Source organism: Papaver somniferum, chromosome 11 (assembly GCF_003573695.1).
Source record: "Papaver somniferum cultivar HN1 chromosome 11, ASM357369v1, whole genome shotgun sequence".
In the NCBI taxonomy this organism is placed as follows: Eukaryota; Viridiplantae; Streptophyta; class Magnoliopsida; order Ranunculales; family Papaveraceae; genus Papaver; species Papaver somniferum.
Window position 1 is genome coordinate 72,945,969 of NC_039368.1, and position 22,687 is coordinate 72,968,655.

Below are 22,687 nucleotides of genomic sequence, written 5' to 3' on the forward strand. Positions count from 1 at the left end.
AGTATTGATTAAAAAATAAATTATTAGTGTTAAATTAGTAGAGAAATCAAATTTATGTGAGAGAGTTGGAATTTTTGAGAGGAAGAAGAAGAAGTGAAAAAAAAACTTGGATTTTGAGATTTTAGTGATTAGAAGTGACCAAAATGTGTGATTCAAATCAGAGGTAGACTTCTATACGAGGTTTAATGTCCTTTTTATAAGTTGAATCTGTCAAAAAATTGAATTTTTAAAACCCATATCTACAGACCAGATGAACAGTTCGGCTGACAAGTTTTCAGCCGAACTTCACTCTGTAACTCACGAATTTAGGTTCGGATGATTCGAAAAAAATCGTTGCTAGCCGAATCTAGGTGTACTTTCAAAGAACAGAGGTTCGGCTGACAAGTTATCAGCCGAACTTCACTCTATAACTGACGAATTTAGGTTCAGTTGATTCGAACAAAATCTAGCAAAATCGCATTAGCTGAACATAGTGTTTCTCTAAATCATAGTCTAGGTTCGGCTCAAAATTGATATTCCAAGATCAGCAGAACCGATCTTCTGAAAACCCTAATTTCATCGTTGAAATCATATTTTATCGATCAAACAAAATAAAATCAATCAAAAATAAGATGGGTTTGTTACAAATGCATTCTAAAATACATCTAAGAGCAATTGAGATTTGGATTTCGCACTCCAACATCGCTCACTTCGATTTGTGTTTCCTTTGATTGATTGATTGAATCGGAGTCCAAGATGTTTAAGTTTAAAGGTTACTTTGATTTTTGATTTTAGGTATTTGAGGATAAGAGCAATCTAGTAATTAGATTGTTTAAGGATATATAGGTAATTGCACTACCTTTAGACACTCCTTATAAAACCATCCTAGATGAGATAATAAATAAGTATGCCTCAAAAAAATTAAGTATGCCTCAAAACAGGTTTCTAGAACAGGCCCCTCAAAACAGGCTTCTATACATGAGAAAATTAGGCGCAGGCCCCCAAAAAATAATATTCTTATTGTCAGGCCCAAGATTAATTTTTGTTTCCATGACACCCATAATTATATAAAATTTTAAAAAGTGTCTGCATAACGGGTTATGCATTAGGGGTATAATTGACAACACAACTTGAATATAACCTATATAAAAAAACCGCGCCTTGGAATCTTACAAATTTTATATCGTTGGAAATTAAAGAGCTACACAACGAGTACAAATAACATTATCAAATTTAAGGTTTTTGCAAAAAAAATCGGAGGCGATTGTTCTTTTAAGCAAAATTTTCAAAAATTTGGTACATAACCAATATGCAATCACCAAAAACGATGCATAACACATTATGCAACCATTCTCTGGACTGCATAATTGCATAACAAATTATGCAGCTATTATTGTAGGTGCATGACAAGTTATGCAGCCTTTTCTTTTTGATGGTTTCAATACTAATAAAAACGTTGCTGCATAACGTGTTGTGCAACCATTTTCTGGACTGCATAACAAGTTATGCAACAACTTTTGTAAATGCATAACCTGTTATGCAACCATTTTCATAACTGCATAACAAGTTATTCAACCATTTTTATAGCTACATAATCTGCAAATAAATTTATAAGAATCCTCCAATCACAAAAAAAGGCAATTTTTATATGAGATTACAATTAACTATAGCCAAATCCAAACAATATGCTTCAACAAACAAAAAAAAAAAAGAATCCAAACAGTGGCTTTCCTTATTTGCTACATGAACCCTTGATGCATGATATCATATTCACTCATACGTACAATTCTGTGGAGAAAGCATTTCTTGCTGGAATCCCATCTCGCCGGATTTTAGTTCTTGAATACCAAAATACTAGCAAGTTTCCTAAATCTCCATTTGCTGTAAATACAAACTACCAGAACTGCTCAGAATAAACTCCCAGCCACAATTAACGAAATTAATCACTGGAACTAAAGACAACAATCAATCGAATTCTTTTCTGCCGAAAGTTTCAGAAAAAATACTTGAGAAAAGAAGATACCAAAATGATTATCCATTAATCCACAAATGTCATAAGTAATCAATTCATAAATGGTTTTTACGTTTTATCCAATTACAAGGTAACACAAATCCAGTATCGGTCTCTTCCTCACTCTATTCCCCCCACCCCACCCCACCCCACCCCCCACACACACACTGTAACCACCCTGATAATGAGCTAACTAAAAAAATGCAAATTGCGATATCATAGTGGAGAGTGCTACATACGGATCCAAAGATTGAATCAACTTTAATGAAATTTCTCACGTTATCAGCTCTACTACATAAAATTGTATGAAAAAGAAACACAAAACACAGAAGAAGTCACAGATTAATCAACAATAACAAAATAATATCCATGAGCGAAAACACCGAATTTCCTCTACAATTAAACACATTTGAGGGGAGGGAATGAAGGCAGAATAACAAAAAGTTGATGATACCTCATAGTTTGGGTATCCACAAATCCATCAGGTTTGAGTAATTTAGCCTAGAAATTGATGAATTAATCAATATTCAAAGAGAAATCAGAATCAACGGAGATAGAGATTGAACCTCCATAGATGCTCCGTAAAATCTCTTGTTGTTTCTCCATAGGCTAATTTCAAAATCAAACACACACCCATCATTAATTAGAACTTCTTACAAAGATAACTTGAGATCCGAATTTTAACATAGAAAAATGAGATTTCCAAACCAATTTTAACATTGAAAAGTGAGATTTCCAAACCACATAATCGTAGAATTTCGTTAGCCTAGGTTTTCCCTGTGTATTCATCACCACCACCGCCTCAATCATCTTTCTCCTCCTTTCCTTTTAACATAGAAAATTGAATTTTAGGTTGTCTTTTAGGGTTTTGATTTAATTAGTTAGAAAGATATCAAAAGAAAATGTTGTTAATGGTGTTCCCGTCGTTATATCTCTTGTTTATAGAAAGAGATACGAAAGGAAAAAAGAAACATAAAATGTTAATATATGGGCCTTCCATAATTTTATTGCCGAAAATGAGCGCGACCGTGAATTTTTTTGGCCGTGAGTTTCATAGTGGAGAAATCCGTCAAAACGTGTCTCAATGTAGTTTTCACTCTACACATTCCGTCACTGTTTCCACCATTCTCTTCTTTTCCTATTTCTAAAAATCAATTTTCTCTCTTTCAAGTGACACTCTTTCTAAAAATCATTTTTCTGTCAATTTCATACAATCTAATCTTTATAACCATGAATCATAATATTAATTCTTTAGAAGAGGAAATGGATTTGTACTATGAAAAGCAAAAAAATATTTGGACGAAGAGTCGGTTGAGGCTAGAAGGCGCCGAAACTCTATGTTGCAATCACATTCGGGGATAATAATTAGGCCGTTAGATTCAACAAAAATTCTCACAACAATATGGACGTAGTGAGGGTGATAACTTTTACTACAAGAGGGTGATGCATGATAATTTTTTCCAGGATGTGTGTATTTTGATGAAGATTTTCAACGTTGATTCCGCATGAGCCACAACTTGCTTCAAACGGTTTTTGCTGAGTTTTGTCAGGTACAACACCTATTTAGTTATAAACATGATTGCAAAACTAGCTAGTAGTTCGTTCAACTTAGTTATGATCCATTGACTAGCAACTTGTCTACAAAACTAACTATTAAATAATCTGTTTCATTAACCGCTCTATCAACCTCAAGAAATAAATCAGAGATGTAGTTGAGCACAATGGCTCTTCCGTTTAATCAATATAAACTCTTAGTATCAGTTAGATCAACTAAGATCAAGATTACCGAAATAATCAATTTTAGTTCACAAACTCTCAAAGTAAATATGAAAGAGAAATACAAGGGGATAGATTTTCGATCTATACAACAAGCTTAAAAAGTCTATACGAGATAAACAAGCTTGTCGGGTCCCAGTCAATTAAGTGTGCACGAAGTTATCACAAACATAAGAATACCAAAAAGAAAATCTTCTAGTCTTCAAAGTACCTGCACAAACAACTTTGTTTCACTATTGATGTATCAAGCACAGAAAGGAGTCTGTTAACAATGGATTATACAAGTCTTCTGATGCAATAAAGCATATCTAAAACCGTTGATCCTTGAACTAGTTCGAGTGACTTTATATCAGAAGAGAAGGATTACAAAATAAAAAAACTAGATATATCAAGGTTCAACACACCGTTAGCCACCAACAATAAAAAACTAAGTAACCATGTGATCTAGCTTCTCACCAACGGTACTAATAGAAGCTTAATGGTCCCAAAGAAGTCTTTAAACGAAGTGCACATAAAAGATTTTCACCTAATTAAGATACTCTCCTCTCCAGTGAGTATTACGATAATACTGCTAGTGGGATTCATCACACAAATAATAAGTTCAATGTGTTATGGGATGAGTTTCCAAAAATGATAAACTTCACTATTTATAATGACCAAAGTATATGCAAGGAATTACCAGGTTTGGACAACAAGGAATTACCAAACTTCACTATTTAATGACCAAACTTCACTATTTATAATGACCAGGTTTGGACAACAAGGAATTACCAAACCCGAAAAATACAAAATATATGCAATAAATGCTTATTTTTGGTTTTGTAAATATTCCAACTGTAATCAAACTAGTATACCGAGGATGAAAATTAAATATTATCTAGCATAAAACACATTCTTTACTAATATATCAACTAGAGATATGATAATGCACTGGGATATGAATAACATATAAATTCCGAATACCAAAAACATATTTATAGTATTTTGGTTTGTGATCTCACCTTGAGTATTAAGGAAAATACTTGAACATTAAGTGATAAGAGTTTAACAAATGTTCAAAATATTACATCGATATATTATGAGCTTTCCATATTAACCAAACACATCTTCGGAGAAAAAGCGGTGGTCTAACAACCACACTCAATATTTCGTTCGCTGTATGGACTAACTCCAATATAATTCCAAGAGAATGAACTAGACAGTCAGACTTAATCAAGGAAAAACATCCAAGAGTTATATCTCAATTTCTCAATACATTCTGCAATCGAACAGATAAAAATCTATGAGCCCGATTGATATGAGAAATAACTTGAATGATATCAAAAATCAATGTTCAAGTGTCAATGAATTTCAATCAACAACCAAAGGTCGAATTTACCAATTGATTGAACTACGTAAAACCTGTGATATTTCAATTATATAAACAAATATAATGCGGAAAAGAAATAACACAGACACCAGAAGTTTTGTTAACGAGGAAACCGCAAATGCAAAAAAACCTCGGGACCTAGTCCACATTTAAACACCATATTGTATAAAGCCGCTACAGACACTAGCCTACTACAAGTTTACGTCGGACTGGAATGTGGTTGATCCCTAACCAATCTCACACTGATTAAGGTACAATCGCATTCCTTACGCCTCTAAATCCCAGTAGGACTCTACTCACTTGATTCCCTTAGCTGATATCACCCACAACTAAGAGTTGCTACGACCCAAAGTCGAAGACTTGATAAACAAATCTTTCTCCCAAAGAAAAGTCTATTCTGACAGATAAAATTCCGTCTCCCACATAAATACCTATGAAGTTTTTGTTATGTCTTTTGATAAATCAAGGTGAACAGGAACCAATTGATAATCAGGTCTTACATTCCTGAAGAACAACCTAGAAATATCAATCACCTCACAATAACTTAACTATATGGTAGTAGAGCAATTTATTGTGGAATCACAAAGAATGAGACGAAGAGCTTTGTGATTACGTTTTATATCTTACCCATCAGAGATAAATCTCGAGCAAATTTTAGAGAAGATAGTACTCAATACTATAGAACAAGTAAGATCCGAAAAGGCAACTACAGAGAAAATAGTTGGGTTTGGCTTCAGAATCCCAATGAAGTCTTCAAGTCGTTAACCTATAATGGTTTTAGGAAAAACCTAGGTTAAAGGAGAATCGAATCTAGTCGTAACTAGTATCACACAAGAGGTGTGGGGATTAGGTTTTCTCCCTTATATAGCCTTCAAATATGGGTTTGATAACTTTGAAACAAAGCAACCGATACTCACCGTTAGATGAAAACATGATTTAAGATTCAAGCTAAGTTTGCTTAAAATCAAAGCAATATCTCTCTACCGATAGATGGTCTTAGCTTGTTACGCACAAATGAAATATACCTTCATTTAGATATGGGTAACCGTACCTAAACATGTATATTGTGTTGGCTCAACAATAGTTAAGCGAAGTTAGCCATATGAACACTTTTGTATTAACCACATTTATCTTAACATTTCTAGATCAAATAATAATCAAATGAATCTAATTGTGTTACTTGTAGAGTTGTTCAATTGTTTATATTATCATAGAAGTATCAAGACACAGTTGAAGCAAAATCGGATTGATTCAAAAGAATTAGTTCATGAACATTTTATCCACAGTTTGCAAAGATTGCATTCCTTAATTTATAAATGTATTTGTTCATGAGTATGAAATCATACTTAACCAATTTTAGAACTTAAACCAACTCAGTTTGCAAACGGCTATGCAAACTAGAGTTCCCGACTTTGATCATTTCCGACAGTTTGCAAACGCGTACGCATACTATCGTTCCAGACCGAACTCAGGTGAAACAGATTGCAAACGGGTACGAAAACTTGGTTCCCGGACTTTAACAGTTAAAACCGTACGCATACGTGTATGCATACTTGGTTCCCGGATCTGAATCATTCTTACAACAGTTTGCATACGGCTATTCATATTGTGTTATATCCAGACAATGGTTGGTTGTTCTAAACTCCCATTTCAATAATTGAAACATCCTTAGAAGATGACAATAGCTGTCTCACATGAACTATTAGCTTATAAGTAATTTTCAAGTGATCGAATGACCAATACAAAACATTCCGAGTCTACATCAAATGACTGTTTCACACAAATCATGTAAGATGTTACGAGGCGATTTTCACATGATCATCTTTTGACTCATTATTTAGTTTCCAACAAATAAATTTTTTCCAACTAAACTCGTCAAGAATAATGATGAACATAGTTAAAGAAAAAATCTTTCCAACACATATTTCGAGAAAGATATAAGCGAGTTAAACTCATCTCAGAATATCAAATGTGTATAATGCAAAGTCTATATAGCTATACGACTTAGTCTCAATAGGAGATAGAATAAAATAGACTTCTGAGTGATAGATGAGTTTAAGTCTCCACATACATTTTGTTGATGAAGTTCCTCCAAGCTCCCCTTAGTAGATCTTCGTCTTCAATCGATCAACGCCGTGAAGTATAAATCTCAACTATAAGTAGACTAGAAATCAAGACTTATAGTTTTGACACCTAAACTTGACAAACAAGCTTGAGATAGCAACGCTTGCGAGTTCAACCGAGCATTGCTCTAACAATCTCCCTCTTTGTCAATTTTAGTAACAAAACTATCAATACATATGAATTACAAAATAAATACACTTTGTTGCTTCTCATCCAAATGCTTGATTTCCTTGGTTCGTCAACATTCCTTGAATTCTTCGTCACTCCAAGTACTCCAGTGATTCTGAACGTGTTCAACTCAACATCATAGTTGTTGAAGATCCGTAGCCATAACAATAAGAAAACATATGTTCTCAAGTATTGTTATACAGTGTTATAGTGTTATTACACAACATCAAATTTCAATTGTATCACAACTTTAACAATAATACTACAATGATATGTATCACCCCTCCTTAGTCAATACTTCATCACACAATGAAAACCACTCCCCCTTACATAATGATAAGTAAACCATATGTATGTAGTGTGAACTACAAAATAATTCTCCCCCTTTTTGTCAATATAAATTGGCAAAGGTACGAAAATTAACGGGATCATAATGAAATTCTCATAGAGACACTTCATGACTAAAAGACTTAGTGTATTCATCAAGGAGTTTATAAAGATACAAGAAAACTCCTACAATATCTCACACCCGCACTCCCCACAAAGATTTGGTAATTAAGCACATGTTCAATTAATAACTCTCCCTCATAAAATGTCATTCCCGAAATAACAACAAGAGCGACCTTACTTTTACGAGAAAATAAGGATTTTTTTGGACATTAACAAATCACATGAAACATGAATTTGTATCCAGAAAACTCGAATAACTTAACCACAAGAGAACCTTAATGATTAATTTAATCGGAAACGCTCATAAGAAAACTTATGGAGCCATACAGTACTTTCACATAGAAGTGGATCAGGGAAAGATCAATACTGCGGAATATACAAAAGTTCATTTTATCTTTTATCAATATTTGCATAATGACATAATAAACTTAACTTTTGACATATATGGGACAATCATAGGTCACGGACGTAAATACACATATCCCATAATATTTTTGCAATATATAAAACCATAAAGATTAATACTGCAAAATCATCTTCCAAATAACTTAGAATTCAAATAAATAAATCTAAAACATTGCAAGATGAAAATCGTTGGCAATAGCTATGTGTAATCACAATATTTGTTATTCCAAACCTGTTATCCTTCTTAAAACACAAGAATAAATTCTTATAAGAAGTTTCCTAGACAAAATGAAAATAAGAGTTCAATAATCATCTTCATCATAGGACTCCATCCAAGAGGCTTGAACTTTTTCCATTTCTTCCTTGATTTCGGGAAACTTTGTAGCAATCACACATAATTGTTCTTGCACACATTTTACCTTGGAATTGATCTAACGAATACCCTTGTGAATTTGATGAAGAATACTCAAGGCGGTAGGATCACAAAAACTGTCAAGGAAATCACATATTTGTCTCTTGTAAGCATTCTCCTTCATACATTTGAAAATACAAGGACGATCGAGTTTGGGAGTTCCAGTAGAATTTCCAATGGGAGCAATGGAATGGGCACGACATATTTGCTGGAAAGCCTAACTTCTTGTTTGATGATGTCATTGAGACCATTTGAAGAATGATAAATCCACAAATATCAAGACCTTGAGCACCCAATTCAAGGAAATAGACTAACTCCGTGTAGTAGGGTATAAACTGATTCTGCTGGAAATGGTAAATTTGGGTGTGCCGCCGAGAAACGAATCTAAACCTTAAACAAATGTATAGAACGTGATTACTTTAGATTCGAGAGATCAATCTGTACAATTCTGGCCTAAACTAAGAAATGGTCGTTCCAGTCTTGCTTCGGTCATTAAATGAAGGAGAAGGGTTGATCTTAGAGAGGGAAGCGAAGAAGGTATTGAGATCAAAATGGTTAACTCTGAAGGTGTGGTTGTTTTATGGCTTGTATCAGAATATGGAACTTGCTTGCGAAATGTAATCTATAAGTTCTTGGTGTTTTCTGGATACTTGTGCTGATAACCGTTGTTGGTTGAAATAGGTTGAAAACCACCCTGATCTCATTGGAAGTGGAAGTAGTTGAGTGACGAGAAGTGGAGATCGTGCAGAATGGTGAAAACCACGCCCTTATTATGAGGGGAAGACTAGTTGGTTTCATTCCCACCACTTTACAACTATCACTAACTGTCCGCCTTTCCTGACACTTTCTTATAGTGGGCATGTTGTACGCTGCACGCTGTATACCGCCGGACCAATACCCTGATGAACATCCCCCAATTTGTGACATGTTTGATGTCTCAAGTATTTTTTTAGAAAAATATGTATCAAGTTGTTGAGTGAGTCTTGCTTGCAAAACCTAATTATTTTGACCAATCACGCGCAAGCTAGGCGACTGGCGATCATATGTTACAAGTCAAGTTGTGAGACTTGCCGCAAGAAATAGCATGTAATACTCTTAGGTTAAACAATTAAGTTATTTATGAAATCGATATCTATAAAATATCAATATTTATAAAATATCGATTGTAATCGATGCATATAAAGCATCGCTTTTAAGCAAGCAGCTCAAAATAATTGATGTATATATGAAACATCGTTGTATAGAGCTTGTCTTGGTTGGTCGCGGAACTTAATGTCTTAAAATGAGCGCGGTCGGCCATCTTTGGGCATCTGCCAGGAGCCGGTCGAGCAGGCCAAGGGAAAGTCGATCAGCCCTTGTGGAAGAGGGGCGGCCAGCGATCGCCACGGCACCTTATTGGTCGTCTAGAATTGGATCTAAGTTGGTCAATTTGTCTAGCAAAGTTGGACGACCTAGATGATTTGCGGAAGTAATCGGTTGCCGTTGAATTTATTAATACTTTTGTAAGCAGTACGACTAGCCTTCTTTGAGCAACTTCCAGGAATTATACGTGCGGGTTGGCGATGGTCCGACCGGTTCATATAGGAGAGGGGCGGCCGGTGATCATGAAGGCATCTCATTGGTTCATAGAAATCAGATCTAGACCAGTCAATTCGGCTGGCGAAATTGGATGGCCGAGATTGCTTTGCGACGATTATGTGCTGTCGTTGGTCGTCTTTGAGGATTTTAAAGCCGTGTGGCCAACCTACTTTGAGCTAACTGTTTTAGGCGTTAGCTGCGGGCTGGGAGCAATTCGATTGACCACGGCTAAAGGTGAGTCGTCGGTGAGTATACCGGCACTTCATTGGCCACCTAAAATTGAATCTGGTCTGGTCGATTTGGCTAGCCAAGTTGGACGGCCGAGATAGTTTTGCGACAGTAATGTGCTTCCGCTAACATAAATTAGGGTTTTTAAGCCGCGCAGCCATCCTACTTTGAGCAATCGGTTTGAGGATTTGCTTGCAGGTTGGGAAGGCTCTGATTGGCTGAGGCATAAGTGGTCCCGCCGGTGTGTACCACGGAGCTTGTCCGGCCGCGTCAGGAGGCGGTTAGGTTTGAAAAATCAGTTGGCAAAATCGTTCGGCCGTGATCTTTTTAAGACTGACATGGGCAGCCTATATTCAATTTCTTAAGGAATTAAGTGTATCGACCAACCAACTTCCAACTTTAATTAAAAGTGTAGGCTGCGCTTTTGGAGCGATTTGATTGGTCGATGGGGAAGAGGGGACGACAGGCGGTAACATGGGCATGGCAGGCCGATGGTTCGGCGGTGCAAGCTTGGGAGAACCGGTCGACGAAGTGGCGCGGCCGCATCCCTTTTGCTGCTGCCTTTAATTGCCGCACTTCCTATTTATTTCTTGTTTTTTCCGAATTTTGGTGGGATTTTTCTCCTACTGGTCCATGGTGGATCAATTTCCTAGATTGCCTAGGTTTAGTCTCAACCAATAGGGTTCGAGATATTGCGCAGGACACAAAAACCTGATTTTTGCAAATTGATAAAATTAGGTTAGAAAAATTGAATTTTGTGAACTGACACAAAATTAATCAATTTTGGTGAATTATGCACGTTGGTACAAAAATCACTAATTTTTATATCAGAGGGAAACATAACTTTGCGTGCCTCTAATTGATTACTTCCATGCACATCTTAATCCTGACACTTCGGGAAATTCATGCTACTCAGCTGCGAGAGAACATTAATTGTCATGTCATGTCAGTATCAAGAGTTCAGCTGGGGAACATAGCACGAAATAAATACTCGACAGGTCATGCATTAGTGAATAATGCAGGTGGAAGATTAATAAAATTTATAGAATATTTGGGATTGTTGCTACATGCACCATTCTGGATAAATTTTATATATAAGTATACTCAATTGCTCAAACCATATGTAAGTAAAGATGCCTAGGCACTCGTCACTTTTAAATGGCTCTGTTTGTTTTCATAATGACAACACATTAAATACAGGGTTTCATAATTTTATTCCTGAACTAAAAACCACCATCAACACTCTGCTAAATCACGACTCCTGTTATAGCACTGCTCGGTCGAACTCGCAAGCGTTGCTATCTCAAGCTTGTTTGTCAAGTTTAGTTTCCAAAACTATAAGTCTTGATTTCCAGTCTACTTATAGCTAAGTCTCAGACTAGGATAAAAAGCGTAGTTGAGCTCTAGACTCCACGGCTTTCATCATGAAAAGACGAAGAACTACTCAAGTAACATGTGGAACTTCATCGAATAAAATATATGTGGAAACTTGAACTTATCTATCACTCAAAAGTCTATCTACTCTATCTCCTATCTTGAGACAAAAGTCGTATTGCTATATAGACTTCGATTATACATATTTGCTATTTCGAACCGAGTTTATCTCGCTTATCTATTTTTCGAAATATGTGTTGGTAAGCTTTCGCTTTGGCCAAGTTCATCTTTACAAGTGACGAAAGTCATGTTAATTATTTCAATATCTCGAAAATCGCTTTGATAAAAAATAGTGTGTGAATAACCTCTATTTAACATCCTCTAAGAATGTTTCAATGATTGAAATGAGAGTTTACAATATATAACCTTGAATGGATATAAACATTGTATGTGAACTCATACTTGTGTAAGTCCAAAATCCTTGAACTAAAGTATGCGTACTTTACTGGTTCAGGATGTCCGAAAGTTAAGTCCGCGTACCCGTACGCGTACTGCCGGAAGTTCACATCCCGTGAATTTCTGCTGGAGTTTGTGAACTGAAAACAAACTCAATCCGGGTACTTAAGTATGCGTACCGGTATGCGTACTTGAGTGGCTTATTTTCTAAAAACGGTTTATTCATGATCTAAGACATATATAAACTAAGGAATGCATATTTTCAAACCGTGGCTACAATGTTCATGAATGGGTTTAAGTGAATCAAAATCGTTTTTGTTTCGATTGTGTCTTATATACTTCTATGAGATCTAAGCAATTGAACAACTCTCTAATTAGTTCATTTGAGTCATTTGAACTAGTTGTGGGGAAGATGAATAAGGTTGATATGAAAGTGCTCATATGCCTAACCATTGGTTAACTATTATTGAACCAACTAGGTACACGTTTAGATACGGTTACACAAACCTAAAGAACGTGCATTTCATTTGTGTATAACAAGCTAATATTCGATCTAACGGTTGAAAGATATTAGCTTGAATCTAATCAGGTTTTCATCTAATGGTGAATATTGAATGCTTTGTTACCAAGGTAGCATTGATTGCAAACCCTGATTTGGAGATTATATAAAGGAGAACTCTAGCAACTGGGAAACCTAATCCCCACACCTCCTGTGTGATACTAGTTGTATAAGCTAGAGTCGATTATCCTTTAAGCTTAGGTTTCTACCAAGACCCTGTAGGTTAACGACTTAAAGACTTCATTGGGATTATGAAGCATGACCCAACTATTTTCTCTGTAGTTGCATGATCTGATCTTGCTGTTTCTATCGTATTGAGTACAATTGTAAAATTGGATTGAGATTAATTTCTCCAAAAGGAAAGATAGAAAAGTAGTCACAAACGTCTTCGTCTCATCGTTTGTGATTCCACAATATTTTGTTTCGCTAGTCGATTAAGATTATTGTGAGGTGATTGATATTTCTAGGCTGTTCTTCGGGAATATAAGTCCGGTATATCAATTGGTTCATGTTCACCTTGATTTATCAAAAGACGAAACAAAACTCGTTGGTATTTCTGTTGGAGACCGATTTATCTATTCTTGTAGACTTTTCTGTGTAATACATATTTGTTTATTAAAGTCTTCGACTTTCGGTCGTAGCAACTCTTAGTTGTGGGTGAGATCAGCTAAGGGAATCAAGTGCGTAGTATCCTGCTGGGATCAGAGACGTAAGGAGTGCAACTGTACCTTGAATCAATGTGAGATTGATTGGGGTTCAACTACAGTACAGACCGAAGTTATTTTGTAGTATGCTAGTGTCGGTAGCGTCTTAATACAGTGTGTGTTCAATCTGGACTAGGTCCCAGGGTTAATCTGCCTTTGCGGTTTCCTCGTTAACAAAACTTCTGGTGTCTGTGTTATTTCTTTTCCGCATTATATTTTGCTATATAATTGAAATATCACAGGTTGTGCGTTGAATCGATCAATTGGTAAATCCAACCTTTGGTTGTTGATTGAAATTGATTGATCCTTGAACATTGGTCATTGGTACGTTCAAGTTAACTCCTTGATATACTTTTCTTAATATTGAGTCTGAATGTCTAGTTGATTCTCTTGAAAGTATATTGGAGTTAGTCCATACAGATTTCTAAGCGAAATATTGGGTGAGGTTGTTAGACACCCACTTTTTTAATTGGTATCAGAGCAGGCAAACACGTTTAAAGACCTTATAAGTCTGTGTTTGTAGCGATCTGACTATATGGACATAAATTCTATCTCCATAAACGTACCACCAGTCTTCGATGGCTCAAACTACTTATGGTGGAAAATCGCTATGCATGCTTTTCTTCAAGCTCGTGATTTTCAACATGGGTATGTGGCTATGATCCTCCGGTTAATACAGAAGGCGATGTATCTATACCTAAGGATATTGGTAGATATAGTCCAGAAGAAATCCTTGCTGCAAAGCAAAATTCTGACGGCTTAAATGCTATCATACATGCCATTACCCCAGATCTTCAGCATCATGTGACTACGTGCACAAAGTCTAAAGAAGCCTAGAATATCTTAGAAACCGTATTTGAAGGGAATACCTGTGAAAAAGAAGCTAGGCTTCATAACCTAAATTCTGATTGGAAAAACCTTCGTATGGCAGATGAAGATTCATTTGATGAGTTTAATCACAAAGTATCTGAAATTTTTAATGCATCCCTTGTATTGGGTAAGACTATTCCTTTAAAGGACATTGTGATGAAAATTCTCAAATCGCTGCCATCCAGATACGATTCTAAGAAGCGTGCCATCGTTGAAGAAAATAATCTCGCAATTCTTTCCAGACGCACTATGGTTGGGAAGTTAAAGATCTTTGATCATGAGCATACATCCAAATCTGGAAAGGATGTTGCTTTCAGAGCACAAAAGAACACCAAATTACTTGATAAAAGTAAAGGTGTCTGCATCTCTGAAGATGATCTTTCTGAGGCTGATTCATCAGATGAAGATCTTGACAAGTTAGTCTCGATGATCACAAAACAGTTTAGCGATGTTCTTTTGAAGAGAAGTAAACGGTTTTCCTGAGATAAATCCAGGTTATCAGTTAAGCCCTATAATCGTGTTCCTCCTAAAAACAAGGATAATGATGAGACTAATGTCGAGGATATGCCTCGGTGTTTTAAGTGTAAAGATTTTGGTCATTTTGCAAATGAGTGTCCAAATCGAAAGAAATACACTGGGAACAAAGGTCTTGCTGCAACTCTTGATGGAATGTCTGACAATTATGATTCTAATGAAGACGAAAAATCAAGTGTTGCACTTCTTTGTGAAAATATTGATTTTGATAATTGTAGCAATACATACATCAATCTTGATATTCTTTCAGAAGAGAACTCAACCAGTCTGGAAGAAAAAATCGACCCTTCCTTTGGAAACTCTCTGTCTAATTTTCCAGGTCCCATTATTTGTCTAGCAGCTTGCACATCTCCGGCGTCTGAATCATATTCCAAGTTGACATGCTCATATTGTTCGCTCAAGGGTCATGAACTATCAAAGTGTAACATGTACGAACACAAATTGAGACATGTCAACAAACTTCAACGAAGAAGAAATCGATTAGCAAACAAGTTTAAACTTGTTCAAAAGACCGCAGAGGTATGTAAGATTTTATCTTCGTCAAAGAAGTTAGTTTCCAAGGATAAGACAAGACCATTGGAAAGAAAGTTATGGTCTAAAAACTATGAGAAACATGGTTCTATGAATTCCGATCGAAAAGGATGTGATGGACAGATTATTGTTCATCCCAGCACAACTTAAATTGTGTTGGTTAGTGCATCTTGTCTTATGTTCCTGATTAAAAGAGACAATATTATGCACATCTCAGGCTTTAAGGAAAGAAATTCTTTAATTGTTTTGATTTTATTTTCTTGTGTCTACTCTGGGAGCTTTGTAAAGTCTGGAATTCATGTCTCCTTTCATATCTAATTGATATTGGAAAGGACTTCCCTGGTTAGTCAATAAAAGAGGGTTAAAATAGATAATTCTGCCTTTTATAGGGATGAGAGTTGTGTATACACGAACCTGTGTTAAAGGTTTCGTAACCCTATATATATTTTTCCTTCCCTTAAACTTTTTTTAATTAAAGACTGCTTATTGAGCTTATTTTGTGTCTTCCTCTCACAAAACCTTACACATATGGATACTCCAAGCATCATGTCTTCTGATGGAAAAGATGTTAATATGATTGTTAATCCATCAATCACGAAGGAAAAAGAAAAACCTATGATACCTCCAACTTTGAAAAGAAAAAGAAGAAATTTGAGGAAGCCAAGAGTTGTCCCTTCAAATTCTCAGAAGTTTTCTGATGTTTTAGAAGAGTTGAAGGAGACAAGAAATGATATTCAACAAATAAAGGCTTTTGTTATGAGAACTCTTGAAATTCTGAAGGCCCTGGTTCGATATCATCAGTCTAGAAGGTTTGTTGGAATTGACTCCTTTCTTCACGAACCATATGTTTCTATGGTTGTTGACGACAAGGATTTCGGGGACGATAAAGAATTTTTCCGAGGTCTCAATATCTAGGAAATCTTCTTATGAGAATTTTATTCTTGTGTTTTTTTAAGAAGAATAACTAGAGTTTGGAATAGCCATTATTGTGATTACACATAGCTATGTCCAACGTTTTCATCTTCAATGTTTTTAGATTTATTTGTTTAAATTCTAAAGTTTGTTTAGAAGATGATTTTTGCAGTATTAATCTTTATAGTATATTGCAATTTGTTATGGGATATGTGTGTTTGCGTCCGTGAACTATGATTGTCCCATACTTGGTCAAAAGTTAAGTTTGTCGTATGTTGATATGCAAGTATCGATAAAAGATTGAATGAACTTTTGACAAACAAAAGTCATGCCTTTTTATGTCATTATAAAAATATTGATGGAAGAAAGGATGAGCTTTTGTTTACAAAGACTAAGTCTACTATATGTCATTGTGCAAATAGTGATGAAAGATAGAACTAATCTTTGTTTATTCCGCAGTATTGATCTTCCCTGATCCATATTTCTTATGTATATACTGTGTGGCTCCGTAAGTTCTCTTATGTTGAGCATTTCCGATTAAATTAATCATGGGTTCTCTTGTGGTTAATGTTAGAGCATTGCTCGGTCGAACTCGCATGCGTTGCTATCTCAAGCATGTTTGTCAATGTTAGTGATCAAAACTATAAGTCTTGATTTCTAGCCTATTTATAGATGTCTCAGACTAAGATATAGATAGTGTAGTTGAGCTTAGATCTCTCGGCGTTCATCCATTGAAGACGAAAAACTACTAAGGGGATCTTGTGGAACTTCTTCGAAAAAAGGTATGCGGAGACTTGAACTCATCTATCACTTGGAAAGTCTATTTCTACTATCTCCTATATTAAGACATAAGTCGTGTTACGATATAGTTTTCTCTATACACATTTGAGATTTCGAGCTGAGTGTATCTCGCTTACATATTTCTCAAAATCTGTGTTGGTAAGCTTTTGCTTCGACCAAGTTCATCTTATATCATGAGAAAATTTCCGAGTAAACATGGTTTGGGTGATACAATCATTTGATGTAGGCTTGGAATGTTTCGATAATGATTATTTCAATATCTTGAAAATTGCTTTGATGCTAATAGTGTACGAAAACGGCTATTGTCATTATAGAAGAATGTTTCAATGATTTATATAAAGAGTTGATGATGTAACCATATTTGGATCTAAGCATATATAGTGTGTTCGCACATTAGTGTATAAATCCATAAACTGGGAAAAAAGTATGCATATGTGTGTATACGAAATTGGTGAAGGAGACACTATTAGTATACGTACCCATACGCATACTGGCGGAAGTTTTCGAACCGAAAATATCTGTTGAGTTTGGGAATTACAAACTCCTAAACTAGTCACCTTAAGTATGCGTACCCGTACGCATACTGGCGGAAGTTTTCAAACCAAAAATTTCTGTTGAGTTTAGAAACTTAACAAACTCAAAATCCAGTTGCTTAAGTACGCATACCCGTACGCATACTTAAGCTGGTTACTTTGTCAAATCGGTCAGTTCATGAACTTAAACATTTAATTCATAAGGAATGCAATATTTGCAAACCGTGGCTATAATGTTCATGATTGATTCAAGTGAATCAAACCGATTTTGTTTCGATTGTGTTTTCTATACAATGGAACAACTCTTTAACTAGTTTCATTTGAGTCATTTGAACTATATGGTTAAGATGAATAAGGTTGATATGAGAGTAATCATATGGATAACCTCGGTTAACTATTTGTGAACCAACCTGGTGTACACATTTAGGTACGGTTACATAAACCTAAATGAGGGTACATTTCATTTGTGTGTAACAAGCTAAGTTTGATCTAACGGTTGAAAGATATTAGCTTGGCTGAATCAGGTTTTTCATCTAAACGTGAATATTGAATACTTTGTTACCAAGGTAACATGGATTGCAAATCCTGATTTGAAAACTATATAGGAGAACTTTAACAACTGGGAAACCTAATCCCATACCTCCTGTGTGTTACTAGATGTATAACTAGAGTCGATTCTCCTTTAACTTTAGGTTTCTTCTCGAGACCCTGTTGGTTAACGATTTGAAAACTTCAATGGGATTCTGAAGCCAGACACAACTATTATCTTTGTAATTGTGTGATCTAATCATGCTGTTTCTATTGTGTTGTGCAATTGAAATAACTAGCTTGAGATTTTATATCTCCAATATGCAAGATAGAAAAGTAATCACAAATGAACTTCGTCTCATCGTTTGTGATTCTACAATAGCTTGTTTCGCTAGTCGATTAAGTTTATTGTGAGATGATTGATAATTCTAGGTTGTTCTTCGGGAATATAAGTCCGGGTTATCAATTGGTTCTTGTTCACCTTGATTTATCAAAATACAAACTCTTGGGTATTTCTGTGGGAGATAGATTTATTCAATCCTACATACTTTTCTGTGTGAGACAGATTTGTCTATCAAGTCTTCGACTTTGGGTCGTAATAACTCTTGGTTGTGGGTGAGATCAGCTAAGGGAATCAAGTGCGAAGTATCCTGCTGGGATCAGAGACATAAGGAGCGCAACTGTACCTTGAATTAGTGTGAGATTGATTAGGGTTCAACTACAATCCAGTTCGAAGTTAATTGGTAGTAGCCTAGTGTCTGTAGCGGCTTAATACAATGTGGTGTTCAATTTGGACTAGGTCCCGGGGATTTTCTGCATTTGCGATTTCCTCGTTAACAAAATTCCGGTGTCTGTGTTATTTCTCTTCCGCATTATATTTTGTTATATAATCGAAATATCACAGGTTGTGCGTTAAGATCAATCAATTAGAATATCAAACCTTGGGTTGTTTATTTACATTGATTGACACTTGAACATTGTTCTTTGGTACCGTTCAAGTTACTCCTCTTATTCAATCGGGCTCGCAGATTTCTATTTGCTGATTGTGGGTTGAATTAAGAGTTAGAGATATTAAACTCTTTGATATACTTTATTCTAGATTGAGTCTGACTGTCTAGTTGATTCTCTAGAAAGTGTATTGTAGTAAGTCCTCTCAGATTTCCAAATGAATTGTTAGGTGTGGTTGTTAGGCCCGCGCATTTTCAATTGGTACCAGAGAAGGCAAACACATTAAAGACCTTTCAAGTCTGTGTTTGTAGCGATCTGATAAGGACATAAGTGTTATCTCAATAAATGCACCACCAGATCCAGGGATTCCAGAAGTTGCTTCCATGTCTAATTTAATTAAATCCATAGAAAAAATTCTGTCCAAACCTCCACCAGGTCTAAAATCCCTTGAAGTTTTTTCTGGAATTGAAAAGAAACTTGAAAGTTTATCTTCTGATGTTGAGTCATATCTCCACAAGGAACAAGATTCTCTTGACAAGCTAAATCAAGTTATGATGAATAATATTTATGTTGAAGTTGATATTGATTTGCTTATCAGTGAGCGCAATACTCCTCCTTTGTGTAAACCAATTAGTGGTAACAAACTAGACGTGTTACAAGAGGAGTTTAAATCTCAGGCATCTGAGTATATCACCTCAAAGCATGAATCAATTCATCACCCAATCCCTGATACTTCGTATCAAGATAGTAGTATTATCTTATTTCATGAAGAAGCTAGGACGTCTCTTTTTATCAAAAGAGTTTCCCTTCACAGTAATATAAACTATCTGCTGAAAATGCCTTTTATAAGTTGGAAAACAAGAAATCACAAACTCATCTTTTTGTGGGATCTCTTGAAGTTCTGTGATAGTCTTATAAAGACAGTTCCTTGGGTGTCTCTCGCTACTAGAAAATGTGAAAGTAGTTGGAAAGAAACCCTCTCTTAGTGTCATGGTGTGCAAAGTGATGTTCTTGTGAACTGCGGGAAAAAGTGTTGTTGAGCCTTGCTCCGAACATCCTTGTACATAGTTCTACAATAACTCATAAACAAATGAGCCCCTTCTTCACACGTGCAGTTCACGAACTCTGAACTCATATGAATAAATATTGTTCCAGTTCGAACATATCCGGTTCGAGTTCCACCGTTTGTCACATTAAAAGAGAAAAATTTTCTCTTCGTTCTCTTCACCTTCTCTTTTCAAAATTCGAGTACGATTGAGAAACCCATCTGTTCATGCACCATTTTCTCATTCTTCTCTTTTCATAACCAATTTTTGATTTGTTTGTACCATTTGAACCAGAAGAAGCTTTTGCATGTTGGGTCAAGAACGATTCTTACTTTGCTCACCGGTTTTGAACTCCACTATCAACAACAGTTCAAGAACCAAGTAAGTTGTTCATCTTCTCTGTTGTGTTTTTGTTCAAAAATGGCTTCTAGGAAAACGTTAAGCCGTGGTGAAAGTTCAATTTCTCAACCCAATCGAAACATAGATAGTGATAATGAGTTTCAAGATGATGAAATTGGTTTAGACATTTTACAGCCTTTTTATGACCCTTCTCTTCAAATTAGCTTTACTAGTCTTCTTGCTAGGAATAAATATGTCAAGTTTCTTAAAGAGAAGTTTTTCATAGAAAGGGTTTATGATCGTAATATTAGCGAACCTGAGTTTCACCAGTTTATGAACCAACATGAGTGGGGTTATATTCATGATGGTCTTTGGTTTTCTTATCCTGAGATGACTTGCCAGTTTTATGCTAACCTGCATGATGCCAACAAAGTCAGTTGTTGCTTCAAGACAATGGTTGGAGGGATAACATTTGAGGTAAATCGTGAAGTGATTGCATACTTGTTGAACTTATCAATTGATCACTCATTTGCAATTCCTCTACCTGAGAATCACAGACCAACGCAGGGTTAGTTATCCGAATTGCTTCTAAATAGAAGTGAATCGTGGTATAGGGGCAAGTTGTCTGTTGACAACATTAGCTTTCATTTGAAGGTCTTAGTAAATTGGCTGTTGCAAATCTGATTCCAAGTACACCTGATAAGAATCTGTGGAGCAGAACCCTTGCTGAGATGGTTTGCTATCTTATCTCGGGTGAAGAGATTGATTTCTGTAGTCTGATTATTCATCGGATGATTCATATGGTTTCGCAGATAAAGAATCTTGGGTTCCCATCTCTTATCAGTAGAATCTGCAGTAAATTTAAGGTTAAACCTATTAGCACCTGCACTGGTTATGCTTCTCTTTTATCCCAGACAGACATCAACAAGATGAAGAAGCCAATCACTTCTGAAGACAATCTTCTTAATGAAATAATCAATTGCCTGTAGGAACAACTTAGCTACGTGTTGGGAATTCATCCTGAATTTACTGAACATGTGTGTAAGATTGCTGAGAAATATAACCGCAATCAAGCTTAGTTCCTTCTTTTTCTGTTGTTAAACTTCTTTTGTTAAGTGATACTCTAAGGATTGTAATAACTTTTTATTTAGCTTTGAATGTTTTTTTACTTCATGCTAAAAATATTACATCCATGAGAAGTTTTAGTACTTGTTCAAAAGTTATCTCTATTATGTCGATATGAATATATTGATAGAAGATAGAATAAACTTTTGACTTTACAAAAGTTACAGCCTTTTATGTCATTGTTTTGATGGAAGAAAGGATAAAAAATTTGTGTACAAGGATTAAACCTATTGTATGTCATTGTGCAAATAGTGATGGAAAATACGATGAATCCTTGTCTATTCCGCAGTATTTGGTCGATCTCCGATCCACATTTTTGTGCATATACTGTGTTGCTCCGTAAGGTTCCTTATGTTTGAGCATGACCAACTAAATTGATCATTATCTTTTAGTTATTTTAGTTTTTGCTCCGTAAGTTCTCTTACGTCGAGCATGACCAATTGAATTGATCACTTTTGTGGTTAATTTGGTTGTGTATTCCAATTGAATTAATTATGGGTTTTCTTGTGGTTAATTTAATTGTGCATTTCGATTGGATTAATCATGAATTCTTTTGTAGATAATTCAATTGAATACTTTGGATTCAAATTCATGTTTTCATGTGATTTGATTTTGTCCAAAGAAATCCTTCTTTTCTTGTGGAAGTAAGGCCGCCTTTGTTGTTCCTTCGGGGATGACATTTTATGGGGGAAAGTTCATATTGGACTTGTGATTAAATTGCCAAATATTTGTGGGGAGTGCGGCTGTGGAATTTTAGGGGTTCTTTTGTATCTTTATTAACTCCTTGATGAATGCATTTAGCTTCGGCTTTATGATTGCATCTAAATAAGTTGGTATGGTATTCTCTTTTAGTCATGAAGTATCTCCGTGGAAATTTCATGAGGATCCCACTAGTTTTCGTACCTTTTCCAATTTATATTGACAAAA